Source organism: Erinaceus europaeus, chromosome 8 (assembly GCF_950295315.1).
Source record: "Erinaceus europaeus chromosome 8, mEriEur2.1, whole genome shotgun sequence".
Taxonomy (NCBI): domain Eukaryota; kingdom Metazoa; phylum Chordata; class Mammalia; order Eulipotyphla; family Erinaceidae; genus Erinaceus; species Erinaceus europaeus.
In genome coordinates, this window is record NC_080169.1 from 99257496 (window position 1) to 99284947 (window position 27452).

The following is a 27452-nucleotide window of genomic DNA, read 5'->3' on the forward strand; positions in this document are numbered from 1 at the left end:
AGTTTGGAAATAGCTAGTAGATCTGTTTTAGGTATATTACAAAGGGCCCATGCCAGTATTACTAGTTTTAGTCTGAGCCTGACATCTGATATGCAGGTAGACCCAGGTTATTGTCTGGGGAGATGATGTTATGGCTGGAAAAAAGGTAGGGAAGGATTTTGTAGCCAGAAAAACCCCTTCCCCTACAGCAGGGCTGGGAAAACTTTTTTTTTCTGTATATATGCTGCCAAAGCAAGCATGAAACTTTTTTTTTCTTTCTGAGGATGGCTTTAGTACATGCATTAATTCACCTCCCCAATCATAGGGTCCCATAAAGGAAGGGTTCTAGTGGGGCTGTGCATAGTGAAAGTTTTATTGGATGATCTGTGCATTTCTAGACGCCTTACTCCAGTCTATTTCAAGCAAGCTTAGAGCTAGAGGAAGGGATAGCTTCCCCAAGATAAAACACTGAGAGACAACTACAGCACTGCCTCTTCATTAATGACGCTCCCAAAGATTCTTTGTCCCATAAAAAAATGTAAAAAAGACTTTCCTGGAGAGCTTGTGGTCACTCATCCTTTGGGGACCTACCTGTGTGTCTACACATGTATCTATTCATTATCTTTCCTTCTGCTTCTCATCCTTGAAAGCCAATGGTGCCTATGCAGGCACTTTCCTTTGCTTTCCTACTTCAACAAACACTTTACTAGCCTGAGTCTGACGATGTCCTATTGATTCTTCCTCTGATATCCCATCAGAATGTGCGGGCGAACCAAGATACCATCCATCACTGTATACACTTCCATAGGGTACTGGGACTCTAAACTGGAACTTCCCACATAGTAAATTGTGCTCCCTACAGGTGAGCTGTGCCTTGGCCCAAATGTCTTCTCATCACTGTTGCTATGATCATTGCATGATATGCCAAGGATTCTACTGGGTGCTGAGGATATAGCAACGAGCAAGACAAACAGGGTCTCTGATCCACCTGCCCTAGGGATATTAAAGTCTGGCTCCACTCCTCACACTCAAGCTCTATCTAATGAAATGGAGTTTTCCAACACCAAATTCAGATAACATCAGTATACACTTAGATCAAAGACAGTTTGGGTACGATTTCATAATTAAATTTTCTGACCCTTTGCTCTTTGTTCTGGGTCATAACAATCACGTCATATGGTTTCTTTGGAGGCAATCATTGCCCACACACATGCGCATTTTGGCTGATCACTCAGTCATCTGGTCATTTATTTTCTTTTGTCCCTAGCCTTGCCAATCTCTCATAGAAGTACCATAGACAGTGACTGGGTGTGTGTGTTGGGGGTGGAGGCAGGAGAGCTCCATGGATGGTGGAGTAGTGTATGGTGTCTCTCCTTTCTCTGTATGTCTTTCTCCTTAATTTTGTTTCTACTCCCTTTGTCCCTATTGTCTTCTCTGTCTCTCTCTACTTGAATTTTTTTTTTTTAATTAAAAAAAAAATCACCAGGGAGTAGGGAGATCATTCATACTTGAGGTCCTGGAGCCACAAAACAAAAATAAATATATTTCTTCTTCTTCCTTTAGATTTTATTTTATTTATTTTAATTTTTTAAATTATCTTTATTTATTGGATAGAAACAGCCAGAAATTGAGAGGGAAGGAGGAGATAGACACCTGCAGCCCTGCTTTACCACTTGCAAAGCTTTCCCCCTGCAGGTGAAGGTCAGGGGCTTGAACTTGTGTCTTTTCGCACTGTAACATGTCGCTCAACCAGGTGCGCCACCACCTGGCTCCAAATTTTATTTTATTTTAATAAGAGAGATACAGAGAGAAAGACACACAGAGAGTGAAGCCAGAGCACAATCCCCAGCTGCAGGGACAAAGAGATTTAAAACCAGAGGTCCTGGTGACAGCAGCAACTTTGCAGTCCTACCTGACTGAGTCATGTGAATGAGCTTTTTCTTTGTTCCCCCTGGTAAAGGATGATGTGAGTAGGAACTGAGGAGGGCTGCTGACTGAATGTGGTTATAGGCCCCTGTCTTGTCTACAGGTTGTGCAATGCCTTTGAGTTCATGCCTTTCCCACTAAGGGCTCATAAATTGGGCCTCACCTACAGGGCAGGAGGGTGACTCACCATGCTCCCCCTTTTGTGGGAAGGGGCTCTTTAGATGTGCTGGTCTCTTGAAAGAGGAGGAAGTGGAGGTGCCTCCCACCTTTCCTGGTTTAGCAGTAATGGAGCTGCAGACAGCTCAGAGCCACTGTTTACTGGGTGATTTACTAAGCCAGCCGGAGAACCTAAACTTTCTGCGCTAATGAACCCAGCACATGGTGTCAGGTACACAGAAATCCCTGCAGTCACATGCTCCTTGACTAGTCACCTGTACCAGGAGGCTATGACAGCCACACACCCAGGCACTCCAGGGCATTGAGTGTCATGCTGACAATGAGGACACCAGCAGGTTTGGAGCCACTAACAGTGCCAGAAAATACATACACACACACACAAACACACACACACACACACACACACACACCCCTGCCCCAGATAGCACACACACACACACACACACACACACACACCCCTACCCCAATGTACACACTCAGAGACCCTAATGCCCCCACATCCCACAACTTACCAAAGCAAAAAGAACAAGTTCCAAAGCTCTGGGTTTCTGATTGATAGTATGATTTTTATTTTAATGAGAGAGATACAGAGTGAGAGACCAGAACACTGTTCAGTTCTGGCTTATGGTAGTGTTGGGGGTTGAACCTGGTGCCGTAGAGCCTCAGGCATTAAAGTCTCTCTTCATCACCATTATGTTCTTCCTTCAGTCCAGCTCTGAGTTTCTTGGTGGTAAAAGAGAATTCTCCATACTGCCTTTTCTCCTTCTTACTCACAATTTCTTCTCCCTGTTTGATAAGGAAAGTAGAGGTAAGAGACGGTTCTGAGTTCATTCCAGAAGCGTGAGGATGAGAAGCAAAAAGAAGCCCTGAAAGCACTGAGTTCTGGAAGCTACCCAACTTGAAGGACCAATCAAGCATTTGACACTGAGCCCTCAGTTTGCACTGGTGGTGAGAATGCTGAAGTTGGAGTGAGGCAGGGGGGTACTATTAGACCAGTGCTCCAAGCTGGGTCACATAAGTGGGGTGGGTGGAGAGGATTCAGGTCCAGTCTAGCCAAAGGGCTAAGTAGTCATTAGTGGTGTGAGTCACAAGAGTTCAAACAATGGACAACCCTGAGTGTATGCAAGGCACAGACTAAGAAAGGAAAACGTTCCTGTGGTGGTGCACCCTATTAAGCAAACACATTACTATGCACAAGGATTTGGGTTCAAGCCCCTGCTCATCACCTGCAGGGGGGGATGCTTCAGGAGCAGTGAAACAGGTCTGCAGATATCTATATTTCTCTTTCCCTATCTTCCCTTCCTTTCTCAAATTCTCTCTGTCCTATCAAAACAAAATAAAAAGGAAGGAAAGAGAAAAGAGGAAAACACTGCCATTTGGAGTGGTGGATTCATAGTGCTGGCACCAACCCCCTTATAGAAAATAATAATAGTAATAATTGTTGCATTTATTTATTTATTTATTTTAATGAGAGAGATACGAGGAGAGAAAGATAAACAAATACCAGGTCACTGATTAGCTCTGGCTGATGGGATTGAACCTGGGACCTCAGAAATTATTTTTGCATAATCACTGTGCTGTTTACCCAGCCCTTAATTTTTTAAAAATTTATTTATTTATTTATTTATTGTCTCCAGCATTATCCCTGGGGCTTGGTGCCAGCACTATTAGTCCATTGCTCCTGGTAGCTATTTTTTTTTCCATTTTATTGGGTAGGACAAAGAGAAATTGAGAGGGGAAAAGGGAGATCCTTGCACCACCGCCCTGCCCCTGTATTTATTTATTTTTGCCACCAGGGTTATCACTGGGACTATTCCCAGCATAATGACTACATGTTCCCCGTGGCTTCCCCCCTCCCTTATTATCTTTCTTTTTTCTGATAGGGACAGAGTGAAGTAGAGAGAAAGAGGCGGGAGCCAGGTCTGATGACTATGCTAATAAATTTTATAGAACATTCAAAGAAGAACTAACACCCCTTCTCTTCAAACTCTTCTAGAAAATAGAAGAGGAAACACTCCAAAAAGCATCTTATGAGGCTAATATCACTGATCCCCAAAACAGGAAAGAACTCCACACACAAAAAAAAAAAAAAGAAAGAAAGAAAGGAAGAAAGAGAGGAAAGGAAACTATAGACCTATATCTCTGATGAACATTGATGCAAAGATTCTCAACAAAATGTTGGCTATTTGAATCCAACAATGCATTTTAATATTGTTTTTTAATTTATTTATTAGTGATAAAGATAGGAAGAGAGAAAGAAAGAACCAGATATCACTCTGGTACATATGCTGCCAGGGATTGGACTCGGGACTTCTGCTTGAGAGTCCAAAGGTTTATCCACTGAAGTGGCCTCCCAGATCATGAATTCAACAATATATTAAGAGATCCAAAAAATAAAAAATAAAATAGATTCGACTTCCAAAGGCGGAGCTACGAGCAGCAGATCGCTTTCTCTCCTCTCCTCTCCTTTCCTCTTCTCTCCTCTCCTCTCCTCTCTTCTCCTCTCCTCTGCCGGATCAACTAGGAATACCAAAGGAGACCACCCGGGACCGAAACAAGACAGGACTAGAATGACCACAGGAACCCAGTACAAACACATGTGGCTGGTGACAGAGAGGAGAGAGGGGCCTAAGGAGAGATTAAGTGACGGCTAACAGTTCAGAAGTTTATCAGTGGAGACACCACCTCCAGTCTGCTCCACCAACAAGGGGACAGCTTAAGGGAGGAGAGGACTCCCCAGAGACTCACCAAGTGCAACTCTGAGTCTCTATTGCTACTACCCTCAGAATCTGGAGCAGCAACAGGGAGGGACACCAGGGGACAGAAAGCTAACCGGGAAACTCAGGAGAAGACCTATACCTTGGTGGCATAGCTGAGGGGCTGAGAAAGTCTCTTTGCATAACCACTGGATTATCTCTGCCACACCCTGCTTTATCTCTTGGTCTGGAGTCAGTGATTAAGCAAAGAAGCCTATTGATAGTTTAAAAGCCCTCAGGCTCCCATAGCCTACAGGGAGAAAAAAAAAGAAGCTTTTAAACCACTGAGCTCCAACTCAGGGATTGAAACAACTGTTAACTTCCACCACTGTGAACCCTTTAATTAACTTACTTAGACACAAGTCAATCCAGGCAATAGTGATCAATAATTTGAAAAGTACTGATAAAGGGAACACATAACATAATATATAAAATGGTTAAAACAACAAGAAAAAATATTGGAGACTCGAACCAGGACAAGAGTCCAGCTAAAAGTCCTCCAGAGGGTGAAGCACAAAATAACGAGTTCAACATCCAAACATTAGCTAAGGAAATAATAACAGGAGTGAGTAAAGAATTTGAAAAAATTGTAATCAGAAATGCAGGAACAAGAAATGAGAATATGGAAGAAAATACTAATTATCTCATGGTTATTAGAGAACTGAAAGCTGAAATCGCTGAGCTAAGAATGCAACTAGCTGAACAAGCTAAAACAATATCAGAGCAAGGCAACAAAATAGATGAACTCCAGAAAACAGTACAGGACAGAGAGAATAGAATCTATGAGGCTGAAGACAGAATTAGCAAGATCGAAGATGAATTAGAGACAACTAAAAAAGAACTAAGAGATCTCAAAAAGAGATTAAGAGAAGCTGAAAACAACAACAGAGTCCTATGGGATGACTTCAAAAGAAACAATATACACATTATTGGCATACCAGAGGAAGAAAGACAAGGAGAGGAAGAAAGCATTTTCCAGGCCATAATAGCTGAAAATTTCTCTAGTCTAGACAACATCAAAGACATAAAGATTCAAGAAGCACAGAGGGTCCCAAACAGAATTAACCCAGACCTAAAGATACCAAGACATACCATACTTAGAATGGAAAGGAATAAGGATAAAGAAAGGATCCTCAAGGCTGCAAGAGAAAAACAAAGAGTCACCTACAAAGGAAAACCCATAAGATTAGCAGCAGACTTCTCCATACAAACACTACAGGCCAGAAGAGAATGGCAAGATATCTATTGAGTGCTCAATGAGAAAGGCTTTCAGCCTAGAATACTATATCCTGCTAGACTGTCATTCACACTAGATAGAGGCATCAAAACCTTCTCAGACAGGCAACAGTTGAAGGAAGCAACCATCACGAAGCCTGCCATGAAAGAAGTTCTGAAAGGTCTCCTATAAACAACCAGACCACCACAAATAGGACATATATCAAAACACTCTAAAACTCTACAAGAAGGGTGTTAAAATATCTTCAATCTTTGATATCAATAAATGTCAATGGCCTGAATTCACCTATTAAAAGACACAGAGTAGGAAGATGGATCAGAAAACACAACCCAACAATATGCTGTCTACAGGAAACCCACCTAACTCAACAAGACAAACACAGACTTAAAGTGAAAGGATGGAAAACTATCATACAAGCCAATGGCCGACAAAAAAGGGCAGGAACAGCTATTCTCATATCTGACATGATAGACTTGAAAATAGATAAGATTAAAAAAGATAGGAATGGACACTAATTAATGCTCAGAGGATCAGTCAATCAAGAGGACTTAACAATTATTAACATCTATGCACCCAATGAGAAGCCATTTAAATACATCAAACATCTACTGAAAGAGCTACAGCAATATATTAACAGTAACACAATCATAGTAGGGGACTTCAACACCCCACTCTCTCAACTTGACAGATCATCCAGGCAGAAAATCAATAAAGACATAAGGGAGCTAAATGAAGAGATAGATAAACTAAAACTATTGGACATTTTCAGAGTCATTCATCCCAAGAAACTGGAATACACATTTTACTCAAATCCACATGGGTCATTCTCAAGGACAGACCATATGTTAGGCCACAAAGACAGCATCAGCCAATTCAAGAGCATTGAAATCATCCCAAGCATCTTCTCAGACCACAGTGGAATTAAACTAACACTTAACAATCAACAAAAGATTAGTAACAGTGCCAAAATGTGGAAGCTCAACAGTACACTTCTTAACAACTTCTGGGTCAAAGAGGAAATCAAGGAAGAAATCAAAATGTTTCAAGAGTTCAATGAAAATGAAGACACAAGCTATCAAAATATTGGGACACAGCTAAAGCAGTCCTAAGAGGGAAGTTCATAGCTATACAAGCACACATTAGGGAACAAGAAAAGGCAGAAATAAACAGCCTGATTGCACATCTTAAAGACCTAGAAGAAGAACAACAAAGGAACCCTAAAGCAACGAGAAGGTCAGAAATCACTAAAGTTAGGGCAGAAATAAATAACATTGAGAATAGGAAAACCATACAAAAGATCAATGAAGTGGTTCGGGAGGTTGCCTAGTAGATAAAGCATCCAACTCTCAAGCATGAAGTCCTGAGTTCAATCCCCCGCAGCACATGTACCAGAGTGATGTCTGGAGCTTTCTCTCTCCTCCTACCTTTCTCATTAATAAATAAAAAAATAAAAAAAAAGATCAATGAAAGTAAATGTTGGTTCTTCGAAAGAGTAAACAAAATCGACAAACCTTTAGCCAGACTCACAAAACAAAAAAGGGAGAAAACCCAAATAAATCAGATAGTAAATGAAAGAGGAGATATCACAACAGACACTGCAGAAATTCAACATATCATGCGAGGCTTCTATGAACAACTATATGCCACCAAGCTTGAGAACCTGGAAGAAATGGACGATTTCCTAGATACCTACCAACTTCCAAAACTAAGTAAAGAGGAAGTGGATAACATGAACAGGCCCATCACAGCTAATGAAATTGAAACAGTTAACAAAAATCTCCCCAAAAATAAAAGTCCTAGACCAGATGGTTTTACAAATGAATTCTATAAAACCTTCAAAGAAGAACTAATACATCTACTTTTAAAAGTCTTCCAGAAAATTGAAGACACTGGAATACTCCCTGCCAGCTTCTATGAAGCCAACATCACCCTGATACCAAAAGCAGACAGGGACACAACCAAAAAAGAAAACTACAGAACAATATCTCTCATGAACATAGATGCGAAAATATTGAACAAAATTCTAGCCAACCGGATACAGCAGTATATCAAAAAGATTGTTCATCATGACCAAGTGGGGTTTATCCTAGGCATTCAAGGTTGGTTTAATATACGTAAATCAATCAATGTGATCCACCACATCAACAAAGGCAAGACCAAAAACCACATGGTCATATCAATAGATGCAGAGAAAGCCTTTGACAAAATACAACAGCCCTTTATGATCAAAACATTACAAAAAATGGGAATAGATGGAAAATTCCTAAAGATAGTGGAGTCTATATATAGCAAACCTACAGCCAACATCATACTCAATGGTGAAAAACTGGAAGCATTTCCACTCAGATCAGGTACTAGACAGGGCTGCCCACTATCACCATTACTATTCAACATAGTGTTGGAAGTTCTTGCCATAGCAATCAGGCAGGAGCAAGAAATTCAAGGGATACAAATTGGAAGAGATGAAGTCAAACTCAAAAAAAATAAAAAAATAAAAATAAAATAAAATAAAAAAAAAAGAAGTCAAACTCTCCTTATTTGCAGATGACATGATAGTATACATGGAAAAACCTAAGGAATCCAGCAAGAAGCTTTTGGAAATCATCAGGAAATACAGTAAGGTGTCAGGCTACAAAATTAACATTCAAAAGTCAGTGGCATTCCTCTATGCAAACACTAAGTTAGAAGAAATTGAAATCCAGAAATCAATTCCTTTTACTATAGCAACAGAAACAATAAAATATCTAGGAGTAAATCTAACCAAAGTAGTGAAAGACTTGTATACTGAAAATTATGAGTCACTACTCAAAGAAATTGAAAAAGACACAAAGAAGTGGAAAGATATTCCATGTTCATGGGTTGGAAGAATTAACATCATCAAAATGAATATATTACCCAGAGCCATCTACAAATTTAATGCTATCCCCATCAAGATCCCAAGCACATTTTTTAGGAGAATAGAACAAATGCTACAAATGTTTATCTGGAACAAGAAAAGACCTAGAATTGCCAAGACAGTCTTGAGAAAAAAGAACAGAACTGGAGGCATCACACTCCCAGATCTCAAAGTATATTATAGGGCCATTGTCATCAAAACTGCTTGTTACTGGAACATGAATAGACACGTTGGCCAGTGGAATAGAATTGAGAGCCCAGAAATGAGGCCCCACACCTATGGACATCTAACCTTTGACAAAGGGGCCCAGACTATTACATGGGGAAAGCAGAGTCTCTTCAACAAATGGTGTTGGAAACAATGGGTTGAAACATGCAGAAGAGTGAAACTGAATCACTGTATTTCACCAAATACAAAAGTAAATTCCAAGTGGATCAAGGACTTGGATGTTAGACCACAAACTATCAGATACTTAGAGGAAAATATTGGCAGAACTCTTTTCCGCATAAATTTTAAAGACATTTTCAATGAAACGAATCCAATTACAAAGAAGACTAAGGCAAGTATAAACATATGGGACTACATCAAATTAAAAAGCTTCTTCACAGCAAAAGAAACCACTACCCAAACCAAGAGACCCCTCACAGAATGGGAGAAGATCTTTCCATGCCATACATCAGATAAGAGTTTAATAACCAATATATATAAAGAGCTTGCCAGACTCAACAACAAGACAACAAATAACCCCATCCAAAAATGGGGGGAGGACTTGGACAGAATATTCACCACAGAAGAGATCCAAAAGGCCAAGAAACACATGAAAAAGTGCTCCAAGTCTCTGATTGTCAGAGAAATGCAAATCAAGACAACAATGAGATATCACTTCACTCCTGTGAGAATGTCATACATCAGAAAAGGTAACAGCAGCAAATGCTGGAGAGGGTGTGGGGTCAAAGGAACCCTCCTGCACTGCTGGTGGGAATGTCAATTGGTCCAACCTCTGTGGAGAACAGTCTGGAGAACTCTCAGAAGGCTAGAAATGGACCTACACTATGACCCTGCAATTCCTCTCCTGGGGATAGATCCTAAAGAACCCAACACATCCATCCAAAAAGATCTGTGTACACATATGTTCTTGGCAGCACAATTTGTAATAGCCAAAACCTGGAAGCAACCCAGGTGTCCAACAAAAGAATACTACTCAGCTGTAAAAAATGGTGACTTCACCGTTTTCAGCCGATCTTGGATGGACCTTGAAAAAATCATGTTGAGTGAAATAAGTCAGAAACAGAAGGCTGAATATGGGATGATCTCACTCTCAGGCAGAAGTTGAAAAACAAGATCAGAAAAGAAAACACAAGTAGAACCTGAAATGGAATTGGCGTATTGCCCCCAAGTAAAAGACTCTGGGGTGGGTGGGTGGGGAGAATACAGGTCCATGAAGGATGATAAATGACATAGTGGGGGTTGTATTGTTAAATGGGAAACTGGGGAATGTTATGCATATACAAACTATTGTATTTACTGTTGAATGTAAAACATTAATTCCCCAATAAAAAAAAATAAAATAAAAGAGAGAAAGAGAGAGAGAGATCCATCAAGATCAAATGAGAGTGGGTAGATAGCATATTGGTTATGCAAAAACACTCTCATGCCTGAGGCTCCAAAGTCCCAAATTCAATCCCCACAACCATAAACCAGAGCTTAGTAGTGCCCTGGTTTAAAAAAATAAATCATATGGGATTCATCCCTAGGAAACAGGGATGGTTCAACATCTGCAAGCTAATCAATGTAATTCATAAAAAGAAAGATAAAAATCACACAATCTTATCAATTGAAGCTTCCAAAGCATTTGATAAGGTCCAACACCCAATAAAGGTTCTCCAGAAATTGGGACTGGGAGGAAAATTCCTCAAGAAATTGGGACTGGAAGGAAAATAAGAGGCTTTATATAACAAACACATGTCTAACATTGTGCTCAACAGGGAAAACTTAAGTTTTCCCCCTAAAATCAGGAATTAGGCAAGGATGTCCACTCTCACCACTTGTATTTAACATAGTACTAGACATCCTTGCCATTGTAGTCAGGCAAGAAAGATATGGGGGGGAGGGGGAGCTGGGTGGTGGTGCAGCAGGTTAAGCGCACATGCCTTGAAGCCCACAAACCCAAGGACCAGCTTAAAGATCCTAGTTCGAGCCCCCAGCTCCCTACCTGCAGGGGAGTCACTTCACAGGTGGTGAAACAGGTCTGCAGATGTCTATCTTTCCCCCTGTCTTCCCCTCCTCTCTCCATATCTCTTGGTCTTATCCAACAACAACAACAGCAATAACAATAACAACAAGGGCAACGAAAGGGAAAAAATAGCCTCCAGCAGCAGTGGATTTGTAGTGCAGGCATGGAGTCCCAGAAATAACCCTGGAGGCAAAAAAAAAAAAAAAGAGAGAGAGAGAGAGAAAGATATTAAAGGAATTCACATAGGAAAGGCTGAAGTTAAATTATTATTACTTGCAGATGATATGCTGTTATACTTTGAGGATTCCCCAAACTCTCCCAAAAACTATTGGAAATCATCAATAAATTCAGTAAAGTAGTAAATCAATACTCATAAATCTATGGCATTTGTTTATACAAAAGTTGGGCCAGGGCAGGGGAGATAGCATAATGGTTATGCAAACAGACTCTCTCTCATGGCTGAGGCTCCAAAGTCACAATAAAGGGGCCAAAATTACCTAAGGAGGGAAAGAAAGTTTCTTTAACAAATAGTTTTTGGTGAATTGGACAACCACATGTAGAAAAATGAAACTAGACCACCACCTAATACCACGTACCAAAATTAACTGAAAATGGACCAAAGATCTGGATGTTAGACCTCAAACTATAACATACATAGGAGAATATATCGGTGAAACATTTTAGGACCTTAACATTAAAGATGTATTTGGAGACTCCATCCCATAGGCAAAGGAAGCAAAAACAATAATGAACATGTGAGACTATATTAAATTGAAAATCTTCTATACACATCAAAAGAAAACTTCATAAGGATGAACAGGAAACCCCGAAAATGGGAAAAGGTATTTATTTGCACACTACACTTCAGACAAACAGTTGATAGCGAACATCTATAAAAAGACTCATACAGCTCAACACAAAGAAAAAGAACAGTCCAATAAAAAAAAAAAGTGGGCAGAAGGCAGGAATAGATGGTTCTCTAAAGAAGAGATGCACGTGGGTCACAGACAGGTGTGGAAGTGCTCCAGTTCACCTAACATCATTAGAGAAATGCAAATATTAAAACCACACTGAGATTCCACCTCGCACTTGTGAGAATGGGCTCTATTGATAAAACAAGAAAAAGGTGTGTTGGAGAGGCTGTGGAGAGAGAGGAACTCTACTACACTTATCTTTCACTTATTGTGGAAGGGCAAATTGGTGCAGTCAATGTGGAGAACAGTATAGAGGATGCTTAAACAAATACAAATGGACGTACCTTATGACCCAGCAAGTCCACTCTGAGGCATTCACTCAAAAGATATAATAACAATGATGTGAAGGGGTATATGCACCCTCATATTCAGAATAGCTTTATTCACAATAGCAAAAACTTGGAAACAACCAAAATTCCCTTCAAGAGATGACTGAATAAAAGGGAAGGTGTTCAGGCGGTGGCCCACTGGGTTAAGTGCACAGAGTAGGAAGCACAAGGATCTGGTCAAGGAGCCCCCCGGCTTTCCACCTGCAGGGGGGTCACTTTGCAAGCAGATCTGCAGGTGTCTATATTTCTCTCTCCCTATCTCTCTCCCCCTCCTCTCTCAATTTCTTTCTGTCCTATCCAATAAAATGAAAAATAAAATAAATAGATAAAAATAAAAAAAATTATGTGACATATACTCAGTGGAGTATTATTCAGAAATAAAAATATGATATTGTGTCCTTTGGGATAAAGTGGGTGGAACTGGAAAAAATTATGTTTAGTGAAGCTAGTAAAGAGGCAAAGGACACCAAACAGACATGATGGGCCTAGACCTCAAATAAATCTCTCTCTCCATTGTTATTGGTCATCTTTATCAGGAACAACACAACAGATCCCTTGGTGGGCCCTCGTAGGACCTTGCCCTCAACTTGGATCAACAATGGTAGAGAATGATCCATCCTCTGAAGGGAGGCTGGACAATATACTCTATGGTACACCTGAGGAAGATGGGTCCTGATATTGGAACGTTCCTACTTATGACCACAGAATGTGAACTCAGATCTGCAGGGATGCAGAGGTCACATAGACTCCTAAGCTGAACATTAGCTCCAGATCACATCAAATCGGTGGGGTTTATAATCAACAATATTTATACACCTTTCCCATATTTGGGAGCTACTCTCTTCCCTGATCCAGCTTTCTGGTTCTTCTGCCAGCCATGACATCATCTCCCCAGACAATAATTAGGATCTACCTGCATATCAGATTTCAGGGTCAGGTAAAAACAAACAAACAAAAAACACTAGTATAGCCACAGGCTATACGAAATAAAATATGCCTACGAGCTATCTACAAAACATAGCCCCCCCCCCCATCACTTCACCTGCACTATTCCAGCCTTTAGGTCCATCATTGGTTAACAGCCACCAGGATTCAGATGCTAGCAGGATGCCGACCAGACTTCCCTGGACAGACAACCCCACCAATGTGTCCTGGAGCTCTGCGTCCCCAGAGCCCTTCCCCACTAGGGAAAGAGAGACACAGGCTGGGAGTAAGGATTGACCTGTCAAAGCCCATGTTCAGTGGGGAAGCAATTATAGAAGCCAGACCTCCCACCTTCTGCATCCCACAAGGACCTTGGGTCCATACTCCCAGAGGGTTAAAGAATAAGAAAGCTATCAGGGGAGGGGATGGGATACAGAGTTCTGGTGGTGGAATTGTGTGAAGTTGTACCCCTCTTATCCTATCATTTAGTAAATGTTTCCTTTTTATAAATAAAAAATTTAAAAAAGAGGTAAAGGACAGCTACAGAGTGGCTTCACTCATATGTGGGATATAGAAAACTGAACATACAAATGTGGGGGAAAATGTCCACCTCTATCTAAGACTGTGGGAGAACTACAGTGGTGATCTATGGGGGTGGGGATGGGGACACAGACCTTTGGTAATGGGAGTGTTTAGAAAAAAATAGACTATACTGTAAGCCATAATAATAACGAAATTCAATTAGAACAATGACTTAAAATCTACTGGATAGGGCTGGAGAGAGCATAATGGTGATGCAAAAAGACTTTGATGCCTGAGGCTCTGAGGTCTCAGGTTCAATCCCTTGCATCATCAAGAGTCAGAGCTGGGCAGTATTCTCTCTCTCTCTCTCTCTTTCATTAAAAGAATAAAATCATGAAATAGAGATAGGAGGAGGAATAGAGGCATCTTCTTCACTACTCCAGTACTCATGAAACTTCCCTTCTGCAGGTGGGAACTGGGGGCTTAAATCCTGGTCCTTGAGTGTGGTAATGTATGTGGTAATGTATGTAGGTGTGTTACTGTCCAACCCCTTATTTTAAAATCTTAAAGATAACTCTTCCTGTGTGGTCTGGGAGATGAAGCAGTGGATAAAGCATTGGACTCTCAAGTATGAGGTCCCAAGTTCAATCCCTGGCTGCACATGTACCAGAGTGTTATCTGGTTCTTTCTCTCACTCCTCCTTTCTCATTAATTAATAAATAAAATCTTTAAAAAAGATTACTCTTCCTATCAAAGTCCTTATTATCTCACAGCAGTGGGGCTGTATGGTGGCACACCTAATTGAGTGCACAGGATACAATGGCAAGGACCTGGGATCAAGCCCCCAGTCCCCACCTGCAAGGGGAAATCTTCACAAATGGTGAAGCAGTAATGTAGGTGTATTCTTTGTCTTTCCCTCTCTGTCGCCTTCTTTCCTCTTGATTTCTGGCTGTCTCTATCCAACAAATAAATAAAGATAATAATAAAAATAATATCTCACAGCAGAGATAAGTGAACCAAAACAGTGGTCTAGGAGATAGCTCAGAAGCTGAAGTGTCAGACTTAAAAACATGAGGTCCTGGGGGCCAGGAGGCGGCACACCCAGTTGAGCACACACATTACTGTGTGCAAGGACCCAGGTTTAACCCCCCACACACACACCCTACCTGTGACAGTTGTAGGAGGAGTGCTTCATGAGAAGTAAAGTGTGGTCTGGGAAGTGGCGCAGTGGATAAAGCATCGGACTCTCAAGCATGAGGTCCTGAGTTCAATCCCCAGCAGCACATGTACCAGAGTGATGTCTGGCTCTTTCTCCTATGTTTCTCATTAATAAATAAATAAGGGAGTCGGGCGGTAGCGCAGCGGTTAAGCGCAGGTGGCGCAAAGCACAAGGACCGGCATAAGGGTCTCGGTTCAAGCCCCCGGCTCCCCACCTGCAGGGGAGTCGCTTCACAAGCGGTGAAGCAGGTCTGCAGGTGTCTATCTTTCTCTCTCCTTGTCTCCCCCTCCTCTCTCCATTTCTCTCTGCATCAATAACAACAACAATAATGACTACAACAATAAAACAACAAGGGCAAAAACAAAGGGAAAATAAATAAATAAATAAACATTTAAAAAAAATAAATAAAATCTTTTAAAAAAAGAAGTAAAGCAATGTTGCAGGTGTCTCCTTCTCTCTCCTTGTCTCCCCCCTTTCTCAGTGTCTCTCTGTCCTATCAAATAAAAAGCAAATAAATAGAAAAATGTTTTGACTAGATAAATAAATAAGAACAGTTCTGCAAAAGACTTTTATACCTAAGGCTCCAAGGACCCAGGTTTAGTCCCCAGCACCACCACAAGCCAGAGTTGAGCAGTGCTCTTCTTTCTCTCATTAAAATAAAATGTTAAAAAAAAAAAAGAAGTTTCTCTAGACAGGGCATGCTTATCAGTTGAAAGATATAAACACTGAATATTGTTATATCAGGAAGGGCTAGTACAATAAAGCAAAACAAGCAGGGCTGGAGGATGGAGAGATTTGCACTGCCTTTTAGGAAGGGCTGGGAAGGAAGGTAGCTTAATGTTTCTGCAAAATACTTTCATGCCACGAGGTCCCAGGTTCAAGCCTTAGCACTACCTTATGCCAGAGCTGAGCACTGCTCTCACTAAAACAAAAGCACAAATATCAAGATCTGTTAGGCATAGAGTGGTGGTGACAGGGCTCAAGAGGATCTGGGCCACCACTGGAAGGAAGGGTTTATTTTGTTGTTGTTGTATACTAGCGCACTGCTCAGGGGAGTGAAACTGGGACTTTGCATGCCTCAGGCATGAAGGTCTTTTTGCATCACCATTATGCTGTCTACCCAGCCCAAGGGAGAGCTTAGACCTGGCAGTCTTTGCTCTCCTGTTCAATAGTCACAGTCAAAGCAGAGGGATCACTTGGAAAAAGGAGTAAAGGATGGGGGCCAGTTGTCATGTTCTCCCTTCTCTCCCAAATGCTTCCCACAGCAGCTTCTGCCCTTTTTGGCAAGGGTGAGAGGCCACAGGGCAGCCCCTGCCTGCCACCAGCAGACCTGGCACTCAGCCCAGCAGCTTTAGCGGCTGTCGGCAGACACGTCTGGGCATCTGTGTCTGGGGGAAAGGTGCTAGCTGGTCAGGACCAGGGACACTCTGCCTGTGAATGTAGATCTGTGTAAAGAATCATAGTGTGTGTGTGTGTGTGTGTGTGTGTGTGTCCACACACCACAGCAGTGCAGAAATCAGGAGCCCTATGCCACCTCTACATCCCTCCCAAGTCCTCTACCCCGACATGGTCCTCCTCAGCGACCAATCCCTCTCCTGTAACTCAGAGTTCACTCCAGGACAGGCTGACCTGACCCTCCCCCTCCATAAAACCCACCGTGATGCGCTAGAGTAAAAACAACAAAAGGAAAAAAGCCACACTTAACGGGCGTTAACATAGAATAATTTCATGTTTCTGTGAGGGAAGGAGAGAGTAAAGTATTAAGGCATTGATTTAGCCTAAATGATTAGGGCAACACTGGTGGAAAGGATAGAATAATTTTCTTTCTTTTATATGGGGATAGAAAGAAATTGATGAGGACAGAAAGAAATTGAGAGGGAAGGGGGAGATAGAGAGTGAAAGAGAAAGAGAGATAGGATAACTGCAGCACTGCTTCATCATTCATGACACTTTCCCTCTGCAGGTGGGGATCTGGGGTTTGAACCAGAGTCCTTGTGCATGGCAATGTGTTCACTCTACCAGGTGCAGCACAGAATAATTTTTTAAAAGATTTTATTTGTTTATTAATGAGAAACATAGGAGGAAAGAGAAAGAGCCAGACATCTCTCTGGTACATGTGCTGCCAGGGATTGAACTCAGGACCTCAGGCTTAAGAATCCGATGCTTTATCCACTGCGCCACCTCCTGGACCACCAGAATGATTTTCTGAAATATTTATTTACTGAAGTAAATATTTTCAATGAGTTTTCCTTTGAAATGAGTTTTCCTTTTGATTCTTTCTTTGCTGCCTGGCCTTAACGCCTGCATGATTCCACCACTTCCAGCTTGTGAAGCTTCCCCTTTGCAGTGTCCTTATGTGGAGGCTGGGGACTGAATTATAAAACTTCATGGGTACAATTTTTTAAATTTTATTTATTTATTTTTATTTAAAGAAGAGAGAGACAGAGAGAAGAAAGATACACACAAAGAAAAAGACCTCAGAACACTGCTCAGCTCTGGTTTATGGTGTTGCAGGGGACTGAACCTGAGACTTTGGAACCTCAGGCATGGAAGTCTATTTGCATGACCATTTTAAAATGTTTTATGTTACTGATATTAGGTTACAAAATTGTAAGATTATAGTGTATAGCTCCACACCACACCTACCACCAAAGTTCTGTGCTCCCAACCTCCCAAAGATAACCACCACAGTGAGAGTCTTAGAAACAGTTTGCTTCTGGTGGTTTTCTTTGTTTCTCCTCCTCCTCCTTCTCCTCTTCCTCCTCCTCCTCTTCCTCCTCCTCCTTCTTCTTCTCTTTCTTCTCTTTCTTCCTCTTCCTCTTCTTCTTCTCCTCCTTCTTCTTCCTTTTTTTTGCACTTTCATGTGAATCAAATGTCTAGATTCAACATATGAATGTTGTCTTTCATATCTTTACTTGTTTCACTAAGCATAATCACCTCCAGTTCTATCCATTTTGTCCCAAAGGACACAATTTCATCTTTTTTGATTGCAGAGTAGTATTCCATGGACTAGCTATCCCATAACTTCTTTAGCCAGTCATATTTCTTTCTTTCTTTTTAAATTTAATTTTTTTAAAAAATTTATTTATCCCTTTTTGTTGCCCTGGTTGTTTTATTGTTGTAGTTATTGATGTCGTTGTTCTTGGATAGGACAGAGAGAAATGGAGAGAGGAGGGGAAGACAGAGAGGGGGAGAGAAAGATAGACACCTACAGACCTGCTTCACTGCCTGTGAAACGACTCCCCTGCAGGGGGGGAGCTGGGGGCTTGAGCCGGAATCCTTACACTGGTCCTTGTGCGTTGCACACCAGTCATCTTTCCATGGGCATTTAGGCTGCTTCCATTCTCCAGCTATTGTGAATAATGCAGCTGTGAACATAGGGGTGCATATGTCTCTTCAAATTAGTGTTTCAGTATCTTTTGAATAAATGCCCAAGAGTGTGGTATTTCTGGATCAGATGGTAATTCCATTTTGATCTGTTTAAGAACTCTCCATACAGTGTTCCAAAGGGGCTGTACCAGTCTGCATTCCCACCAGAAGTGTAGCAGAGTCCCCTTTTCTCCACAGCCTCCCCAACACCTGTCATTCCCTGACTTGTTGATGTAAGCCCTTCTTTCAGTGTAATTTTAATTTTATTTGCATAAGCATTGTGTTGTCACCTCAACCCCATGGGTACAGTTTCACACCTATGCAAGTTTGTGTACATCTTACAGCAAACCCTCAACAAAGTTCCTATGCACCCCTGGCATTTAGGATGTAGGGAATAAAACTTGGCAAACTTGGGACCTCATACTTGAGAGTCCCAATGCTTAGTAATTCAGGCACTCTAATAACCATGTTTGCTTTCAAAAAGTCTAGGAAACAGTTTAGTTAACTTTCTTGCTTGCTTACTTCTTAGCTTGCTCCTTTTCTTTTCTCCCTTTCTCCCTTCCTTCATTCCTTCCTTCCTTCTTTCCTTCCTTCCTTCCTTCCTTCCTCTCATTCGAGAGAAATGGAAACAAGTGAATCCAAAATCCACCATCCACCCACTTTAAGAACTTCCCCAGACTGGATGGGTAATCATATGATACTTCAGTATATTAAAATACACCCATGGGGGTTGGGCAGTAGCGCCAGCAGGACTGGCATAAGGATCCCAATCGAGCCCCCAGCTTCCAACCTGCAGGGGAGTCACTTCACAAGCGGTGAAGCAGGTCTGCAGGTGTCTATCTTCCTCTCTCCCTCTCTGTCTTCCCCTCCTCTCTCCATTTCTCTCTGTCCTATCCAACAACGAACGACATCAACAATAACAATAATAATCACAAAAGGCTACAACAACAAGGGCAACAAAAGGGGGAAAAATGGCCTCCAGGAGCAGTGGGTTCATGGTGCAAGCACCGAGCCCCAGCAATAACCATGGAAGCAAAAATTTAAAAAAATACACCCATGAACCACAGGAAAGGCTCTTGAGCATAACTGAGTGTGTCCGGGTGGAATCACATCATATTTTGGGAAACTTTGATTGAATGAATATTCATTTTAGTTTTGCCTTTGACATTTGCTTGAATTACATTTTTTCCCATCACAACTACTTTTGAAAAACTAGTTTTGAAAAGTCTACAGCCCCCAGATACTCTTGCCTACTGTGACAAATGGAGGAAAAGTTCCCACTGTGTGGAAAACTAATGTCAATTGATATTTGAAAGCATATCAGTCTCGCTCTCTCATTTTAAAGGTTTGAGATCTGGGCCAGGTGGTGGCGCACCTGGTTGAGCACACGTTACAGTGCACAAGGACCTGGGTTCAAGCCCCTGGTCCCCAACTGCAGGGGAAAGCTTTGCAAGTGGTGAAACAGTGTTGCAGGTGTCTCTCTGTCTGACTCTCTCTTTCTCTCTCTATCATATCTTTACCTCTTGAAATCTGACTATCTCTATCCAATACATAAATAAAGATTAAAAAATTCAAGTTTTAAGGTATTTATTTATTTATTTTTACCAGAGCACTGCTCAGCTCTGGTTTATGGTGGTGCGGGGAGATTAACCTGGGACTCTGGATCCTCTTTGCATAACCATTATGCTATCTACCCCCACCCTCTGTCAACCTAGGTTTCAACTGTTTATTTTAAAAACATTTAATTTATTTATTTGATACAACAGAGAGAAACTGAGAAGTCAGAGGGAGGTAGGGAAGTAGAGAGAGACAACAGCAGCACTGCTTCCCCACTTGTGAAGCTTGCCCCCTGCTGAGGGGACCAGGGGGCTTAAACCCTGCACATGGTAATGTGTGCCACCACCTGGCCCCCTTCAACTGTCTATTTGAAAATATATTTTATCATTGATGAGGGGCTAGAGGATTAAAGCCATAGCTCTGCTCAACTCTGGCTTATTCTGGCCTGGGGGATTGAACTTGGAAGTTTAGAGCCTCAGGCATGAAAGTCTTTTCATACAAACATTTTTCTCCCCAGTCCCTTCTCATTTTTTCTTTTTAAAAAATTTATTTATTTTATTTGATAGGACAAAGAAAAACTGAGAGGGAAAGAAGAGTTAAAGAGGAAGAGAGAAAGTGAGAGGCCTGAAGCCCTGCTTCACTGTTCATGAAGCTTCCCCCTTGTAGGTAGGGCCTGGATGCTTGAACCCAGATCCCTGTGCATGGCAATATGTGTGTGCCACCACCAGATCTCCCTCTTTTCTTTATTTATAGAGCCAGTGCCTCACACATGTGTGACTTCACTGCTCTCTGGACTAGCTTTCCATTCAGAGATCAAGAGATGGAGAGAGGGAGAGACACCACAGCACATGAGCTTCCTCCAGTGCCACAGCACCTTCCTTGTGGTAGTAGGGCTGGACCCTGAGGTCCAACACATGGCAAGGAATGCACCCTACTTGGTGAACTATCTCAATGACCCTGAATAGTTTTATTTTCTTTTTTTTTTCAGGGTGGGGGGGTGAAGGTGTTTTGTATTCTACACAGTTCATCCAGAATTTTCCAAATGGAGTTGGGGGTAGAGGAGAAGACTAACTGTGTCTTTGAGAACCTCCAATGCCTACCCTCCCCCACTCCAATATGTCTCTAAGACTGCAAAGCTTGGAGAGTGAGAGTACACACACACACACACACACACACACACACACATCAGATACTCACAGATGGGAATCCAAGTAATTGTGGTTGGTTCCAGGCTGGTGGGAAGAGCCAACATCAGAGCTGTGACCGCTGGCCCAAGTAGAGCAGGTTAGCTTAACACTAGCCAGAGTGGCTAGGCCCACTGTGCGCCTGCGCTCTACCCACTCCTCCTGACCCGCTGGTCCTCCCGAGCCCTGCTGGGTCACCGCCATGGCCATGGCCCTCCCACAGCTGCCACTGCTCTTCACCCAGTTTCCCCATCCCAAAACTCTTGGCCGCTTTCCCTTCACTGCATGCCTGTTGTCAAAATGTTGCACAAGCAATTAATTTGCAACATGCCCGTAAATAGCAATGTTTTCCCTGGTTATAAAAGTAGCCCATGTGCAGGGGAGATAGTGTAGGGGTAGAGCAAAGGAACAGAAAGCAAGCTCCGGGTTTGGATCACACTGAGGTGGTGGTTGTTAAAATATTATTGAAGGGGCTGAGTGGTGGTGTACTGGGTCGAATGTACACATTATCATGCTCAAGGACAAGTGTTCACGCCCCTGGTCCACACCTGCAGGATGGACACTTCATGAGTGGTGAAGCAGATCCGCAGGTCTCTGTCCCTCTCCCTTTCTGTTTCCCCCTCTCCTCTCTATTTCTCTCAGTCCTGTCTATATATATGAAAAATAAATAATAAAATGGAATGAAAATGTTATTGAAGGGACAAGGTAGTGACGCACCCAACAGAGAACACACATTACAATGTTCAAAGACCTGGGTTCAAGCCTCCAGTGCCCACCTACAGGGGGAAGCTTCACGTCTGTGAACCAGTGCTGCAGGTCTTTCTTTCTTTTTTTTAAAAAATATTTTATTTATTTATTTATTTATTCATTCATGAGAAAGATAGAAGGAGAGAGAAAGAACCAGGTATCACTCTGGTAGATGTGCTGCCAGGTATTGAACTCAGGACCTCATGCTTGAGAGTCCAATGCTTTTTTCCACTGCACCACCTCCCGGACCACGGTCTTTTTTTTTTTTTTCCTTTCTTCTTCTTTTTTTTAAATAATTTATTTCTTTATTGGGGAATTAATGCTTTACATTCAACAGTAAATACAATAGTTTGTACATGCATAACATTCCCCAGATTCCCATTTAACAATACAACCCCCACTATGTCATTCATCATCCATCATGGATTTTTTTTCCTTTCTATCTCTCCTTTCCTTTTGAATTTCTCTATCCAATAAAACAAAAACAAGTAGGTTAGAAAATAAAAATAAAATGCTACTGAGAGGCCTGGGGCCAGTAGTGGCACACTCAGTAAAGGGCACACATTACCATGCACAAGGATCTGGGTTCAAGGCCCTGTCCCCACCTGCAAGGGAAGCCTCACTAACAGTGAAGTGCTGCAGGTATCTCTCTGTCTATTTCTCTCTCCTTCTCTATCTCCCCCTCCCCTTTCAATTTCTCTCTTTCTTTACCAAAAGCTAATAATAGAATAAAATAGATGCTCTTAAAATTAAAAAAAAATGTTAATGAATGCAAAACATAGATACACAGAACCAACCACTGAGCAGCTTTCCTTTAGAAAACATATAGGACATACCTTAAACATGCAGAATGTATTACTCATTTATCCAGTAAGTATGTGCTAAACACTTGCCAGGTACTGCTCTGGACTCAGTACCTAGTAATTGACAAGCTACTACAAGTCCTTGACCTCAAGGAACCACACTGAAAGGGGGGTGGGAATAGAAGATTTAGCTGATAAATATAGAAAGGAGCCTTGCTGAAGGTGACTATTATGGAGAGAAAAATAATAATAATAAAGCAGAGTAAGGGAGGTGGAGAGGGTGAAGAGTTATGTTTATATAGGCTGGTGGGGGTGTCCTCCCTGAAAGTTGGCATGTGATTGGGTCCAGAGGGGAGAGGGAGCAAGTCATCCATTCATGCACATGTTCATTCATCAGATACTTAACGCACATATTTCAGGCACTGAGGACACAACAGAAAATTTAAAAAATACCATCTCCTCTTCAGTGAAAACATCCCCTCTGTTCTACCTGATGGCTTGAAGGCTGAATTGTTTAGTAAGGGAAAGATAAGGAAGAGTTAACTTGACTTTTTTTTTTTTTTCTGAGACAGGGAGAAGAAGAGACCCTACAGAGTGAAAGCTTCCTTCAGTGCAGTGGGTGGCAGGCTAAACCTGGGTCGTGTGCATGGCAAAGCTGCACTATACAAGGGAGCTACTTTACTGGCCTTTACAGATTTATTTGTTTATCGATTAGGAAGAAAGGAAGCAGGCTGGGGAGATGGCATAATGGTTATACAAAAAGATTTTCATGGCTGAGGCTCCAAAGTCCCAGGTTCAATCCCCTACAGGACCATAAACTAGAGCTGAGCAGTGCTCTGGCTTAAAAAAAAAGAAGAAGAAGAAGAAGAAGACAAAGAGAAGGGAGAAAGAGAGTGGGAAGATAGAACAAAAGCATCATTCTGGCACATGCAATGCCAGAGATTAAACTCAGGACCTCATGCTTGAGAGTCCAGTGTCCTATCCAGTGTGCCATCTCCCAGGAAGCCCATCTTAACTTTTGTGAAGTGTCATGACTTTTTGATTGTTTATTTTGCTGTGGCAAACCTCAGAACCTCAGGCATATACAGTCTTTTACATAACCCCTAACCCTACCCAACTTTTTAAAACTTCAACATTGGTTTATGACTGTGTAACAACTCAGACTAGCTACACACACACACACACACACACACACACACACACACACACACATTAATGTGTACTTGTGTTTGTGCAAGACTCAGCACATTCCACCACCAAAGTTCCAGTGCCATTGCATCAAATGTCCCTACAATTTTAATACAGACATAAAATGTCTGAAAACATTCAGTATTTATCATCCTCCCTTTCCCAAATAAAAAGTCTTAAACATGGATGGGGGTACATAATGGTTATGTAAAGGAAATCTCATGCCTGAGGCTCCAAAGTCCCAGGTCCAATTCCCAGCCCCACCATAAACCAGAGCTGAGCAGTGGTCTGGTAAAAAAAAAAAAAAAAAAAAAAGTCTTATTCAGTTTTCTCAGCTTTCCATCCCCATCCCCATCTTCGAAGTTTGCCAACTTTCAGTACATTTTTTAGATGTTCATTTTGCCAAAGTACTCATTGCTATCAGAGATTGTTTTGAGGAGTCATAATTTCTCTAGATTTAGCCAGATGCTTGCTAAGTGTTTGCTCACCTCTTCTCTCAGCCCTCGATATTTCCTTCTAGGTTGTTTCCTTCTTAGGTATGTGCTTTAGAAGTTTCCGTAATAGTTCACCTGAATAGTGTGCTCCTTTGCCATGTTTTCAACCCCAGGTTCAAGCCTAGACCACACTGTGTTGAAGGAAGCTTTGGTGCTGTGATCTCTTCCTCTCCCTCCTCCCATGTCTAAAAAACTTAATGAATTAAGTTTCTTTCATAAGGCTGGATGGTGACTCATTCTAGTTTTGTTTGTCCTCTTAAGTCAGGCATATTTTGTCTTCCTTTCTGAAAAATAATGGTTGTATTCAGATATGGTTCACATCTGAAAGCCCATCCTTTTAAAGTGTACAACCCAGTGGTTTAAAGTCTATTTACAGATAGTTGTGCAACCACCACCACTGTCTAAATTTAGGACATTTTCATCATCCCCAAGGAAACCCTGTGCCCGTTAGCTGTTATTCCCCAGTCCCTCCCCCACACTCCCATCTCCCCACCCCACTCCCACTCCCTGCAACCACCAACCTACTTTCTGTCTCTATGGGTTTGCCTACTCAGGTTCAGTTCATGTAAATGGAACCATATAATGTCTGCCCTTCTGTATCTGACTTCTCTCACTTAGTGGAAGGTTTCCAAGGCTCAGCCATATTATAGTGTGGAGCAGGATTTTTTTTAAAAAAAAAACAAAACTAAATAATCTTCCATCACACTATATTGTTCTTTTCTTTTTAATTGTTACCAGGGTTATTGCTGAAATTTAATACCCATACAACAACTCCACCTCTCCCAGTGACTCCCCCCCTTTCTTTTGTATATAGAGGCATAGAGATTGAAAAGAAGAGGTAATATTGAGAGGAAGAGAGAAGGAGAGATGCCCAAAGCACTTCTTCATCACTCATGAAGCTTCCACCCTGCAGGTGATGACCCAGGGGCTGAATCAAGGTCACTGCACGTGCTAATGTTAAGCATTCTACTGGCTTTGCCGCTGCCCTGTTTCTTTTATATATATATATAAAGCTTTTATTTATTTTATTAATGAGAAAGATAGGAGGAGAGAGAGAAAGGGCCAGATATCACTCTGGTACATGTGCTACCGGGGATTGAACTCAGGACCTCATGCTTGAGAATCTAACGCTTTATCCACTGCACCACCTCCCGGACCACGACTGCCCCGTTTCTTATCACACATTTTTTTTTTAAAATAGTGATTGATATATATATATATATATGGGTTGTTTCTACTTTGAAGCTACTATGAATGACCCTGCTATGAACATTTGTTCTGTGTAAGCATATACTTCTCGATTCTCTTGGGTTTATACTTAGGAATAGAATTGCTAGGCTATAGGGTAATTAATTTTGTTAATTTTTTGAGGAACTGTTGCCAGGGCATTTTACATCCACAACAGACATATACAAAGATACCATTTTCTCTGCATCCTAACCCATATTTGTCTGTGTATATAGCTCTCTGCCCCAGTGGATAGGACATAGTCATCTCATTGTGTACATCCTGTCTTGCAAGTTGGTACTAGCAAAATTTGCAACAAGCTATTGTGAAAACCATGGTAGTATGCACAAGGCTTGCTTTTTCTGGCCCTATGGGAACGGTCTGCGTGAATGTGTGATCTTGGTGCTAGTAGTTCACTTAACCAGTAGTGCCCCAGTCAAAGGCAGCCTACACACACACACACACACACACACACACACACACACACACCATGATCTTTTGCTATTACAAATGACAATAACTATCTCTAAACACTTCAGTCTCCATATGTAGGAGTTTGTCTACAATGATCATTTCTAGAAGTGGAATTCCAAGGTAAAGGGCATGTGAATTTTTTCGTTTTTATAGATATTGCCAAGAGATTCCCACAGAGATCACATCAGCTTATAGTCACCCACAGTGTAAGGACATGTTCTCCAAAGGAGTTTGGACCCTCAGATCAATTTTGTGATGACTGTGATATTCCTGGGTGGGTCAACTATGCAACCACTTCTTAAGGTCTTCAGTGCTTTGTCTTGTTGCTGTTGTTGTTTGGTTTTTATTATTTTTTAATCTGGTAGGACAGAAAGAAATTGAGAAGGAATGAGGGAGATAAGGAAAGAGAAAGATAGATACCTACAGCCCTGCTTCCACACTCATGAAGCATCCCCACTGCAGTTACGGAGTGGGGGCTTGAACCCGGGACCTTGTGCATGGTAACTTGTACACCACTACCTAGACCCATGTTGTTTTTCTATTGACCACCACTGGGGATTCACTGCTACAAGCTGTTTTTTTTTTTTTTCTTTATTGGGGGGGGAGGTTTAATGGTTTACAGTCAACAATAAAATACAGTAGTTTGTATATGTGTAACATTTCTCAGTTTTCTATTTATTCATTTATTTATTATTTATAGAGAGTGAAAGAAATTGAGAGGGGTGGGGGAGATACAGAGGGAAAGTGGCAGAGAGACACCTGCAGCCCTGCTTCACCATTCACAAAGCTTCCCCCTACAGATGGGGATCAGGGGTTTGAACTTGGGTCCTTGCGCATTATAACATGTGAACTCAACCAAGTGCACCACCACCTGGCCCCCTATTTCTCAGTTTTCTACATAACAATTTAACCTCCTCTACGTTCTCCACTGTGTTTTTTTTTGTTTTGTTTTGTTTGTTTATATGTTTTACTTTTTAAATGTATTATTATTATTTTTTTTTACCAGAGTACAGCTCAACTCTAGTTTATGGTGGTGCACAGGGATTGAACCTATAATAATTTTGGAGCCTCAGGCCCGAGAATCTCTTTGCATTACCTGCCTTTTTTTTTTTTTTTTTAAGATATAGACAGAGAGACAAAAACACGACAGCACCGAAGTGCAACAAGGGGCCAAGTTTGAGCCTGGATCATGTCCATGACGAAGCAAGTGAACTGTTCAAATAAGCTCTGTTGGTCC

At 41.6% G+C, this 27452-nt stretch overlaps 1 long non-coding RNA gene across 1 annotated transcript; it reads right to left on the bottom strand.

Annotated features, from left to right (window-relative positions):
• Positions 1-2621: 2621 nt before the first annotated feature.
• Positions 2622-21489, bottom strand: LOC132539796 (uncharacterized). The gene is made up of 2 exons (XR_009551089.1): positions 21296-21489; positions 2622-2868 (listed from the first exon to the last, which is right to left on the bottom strand). It is a non-coding gene; the product is annotated as an uncharacterized LOC132539796 (long non-coding RNA).
• Positions 21490-27452: the final 5963 nt, after the last annotated feature.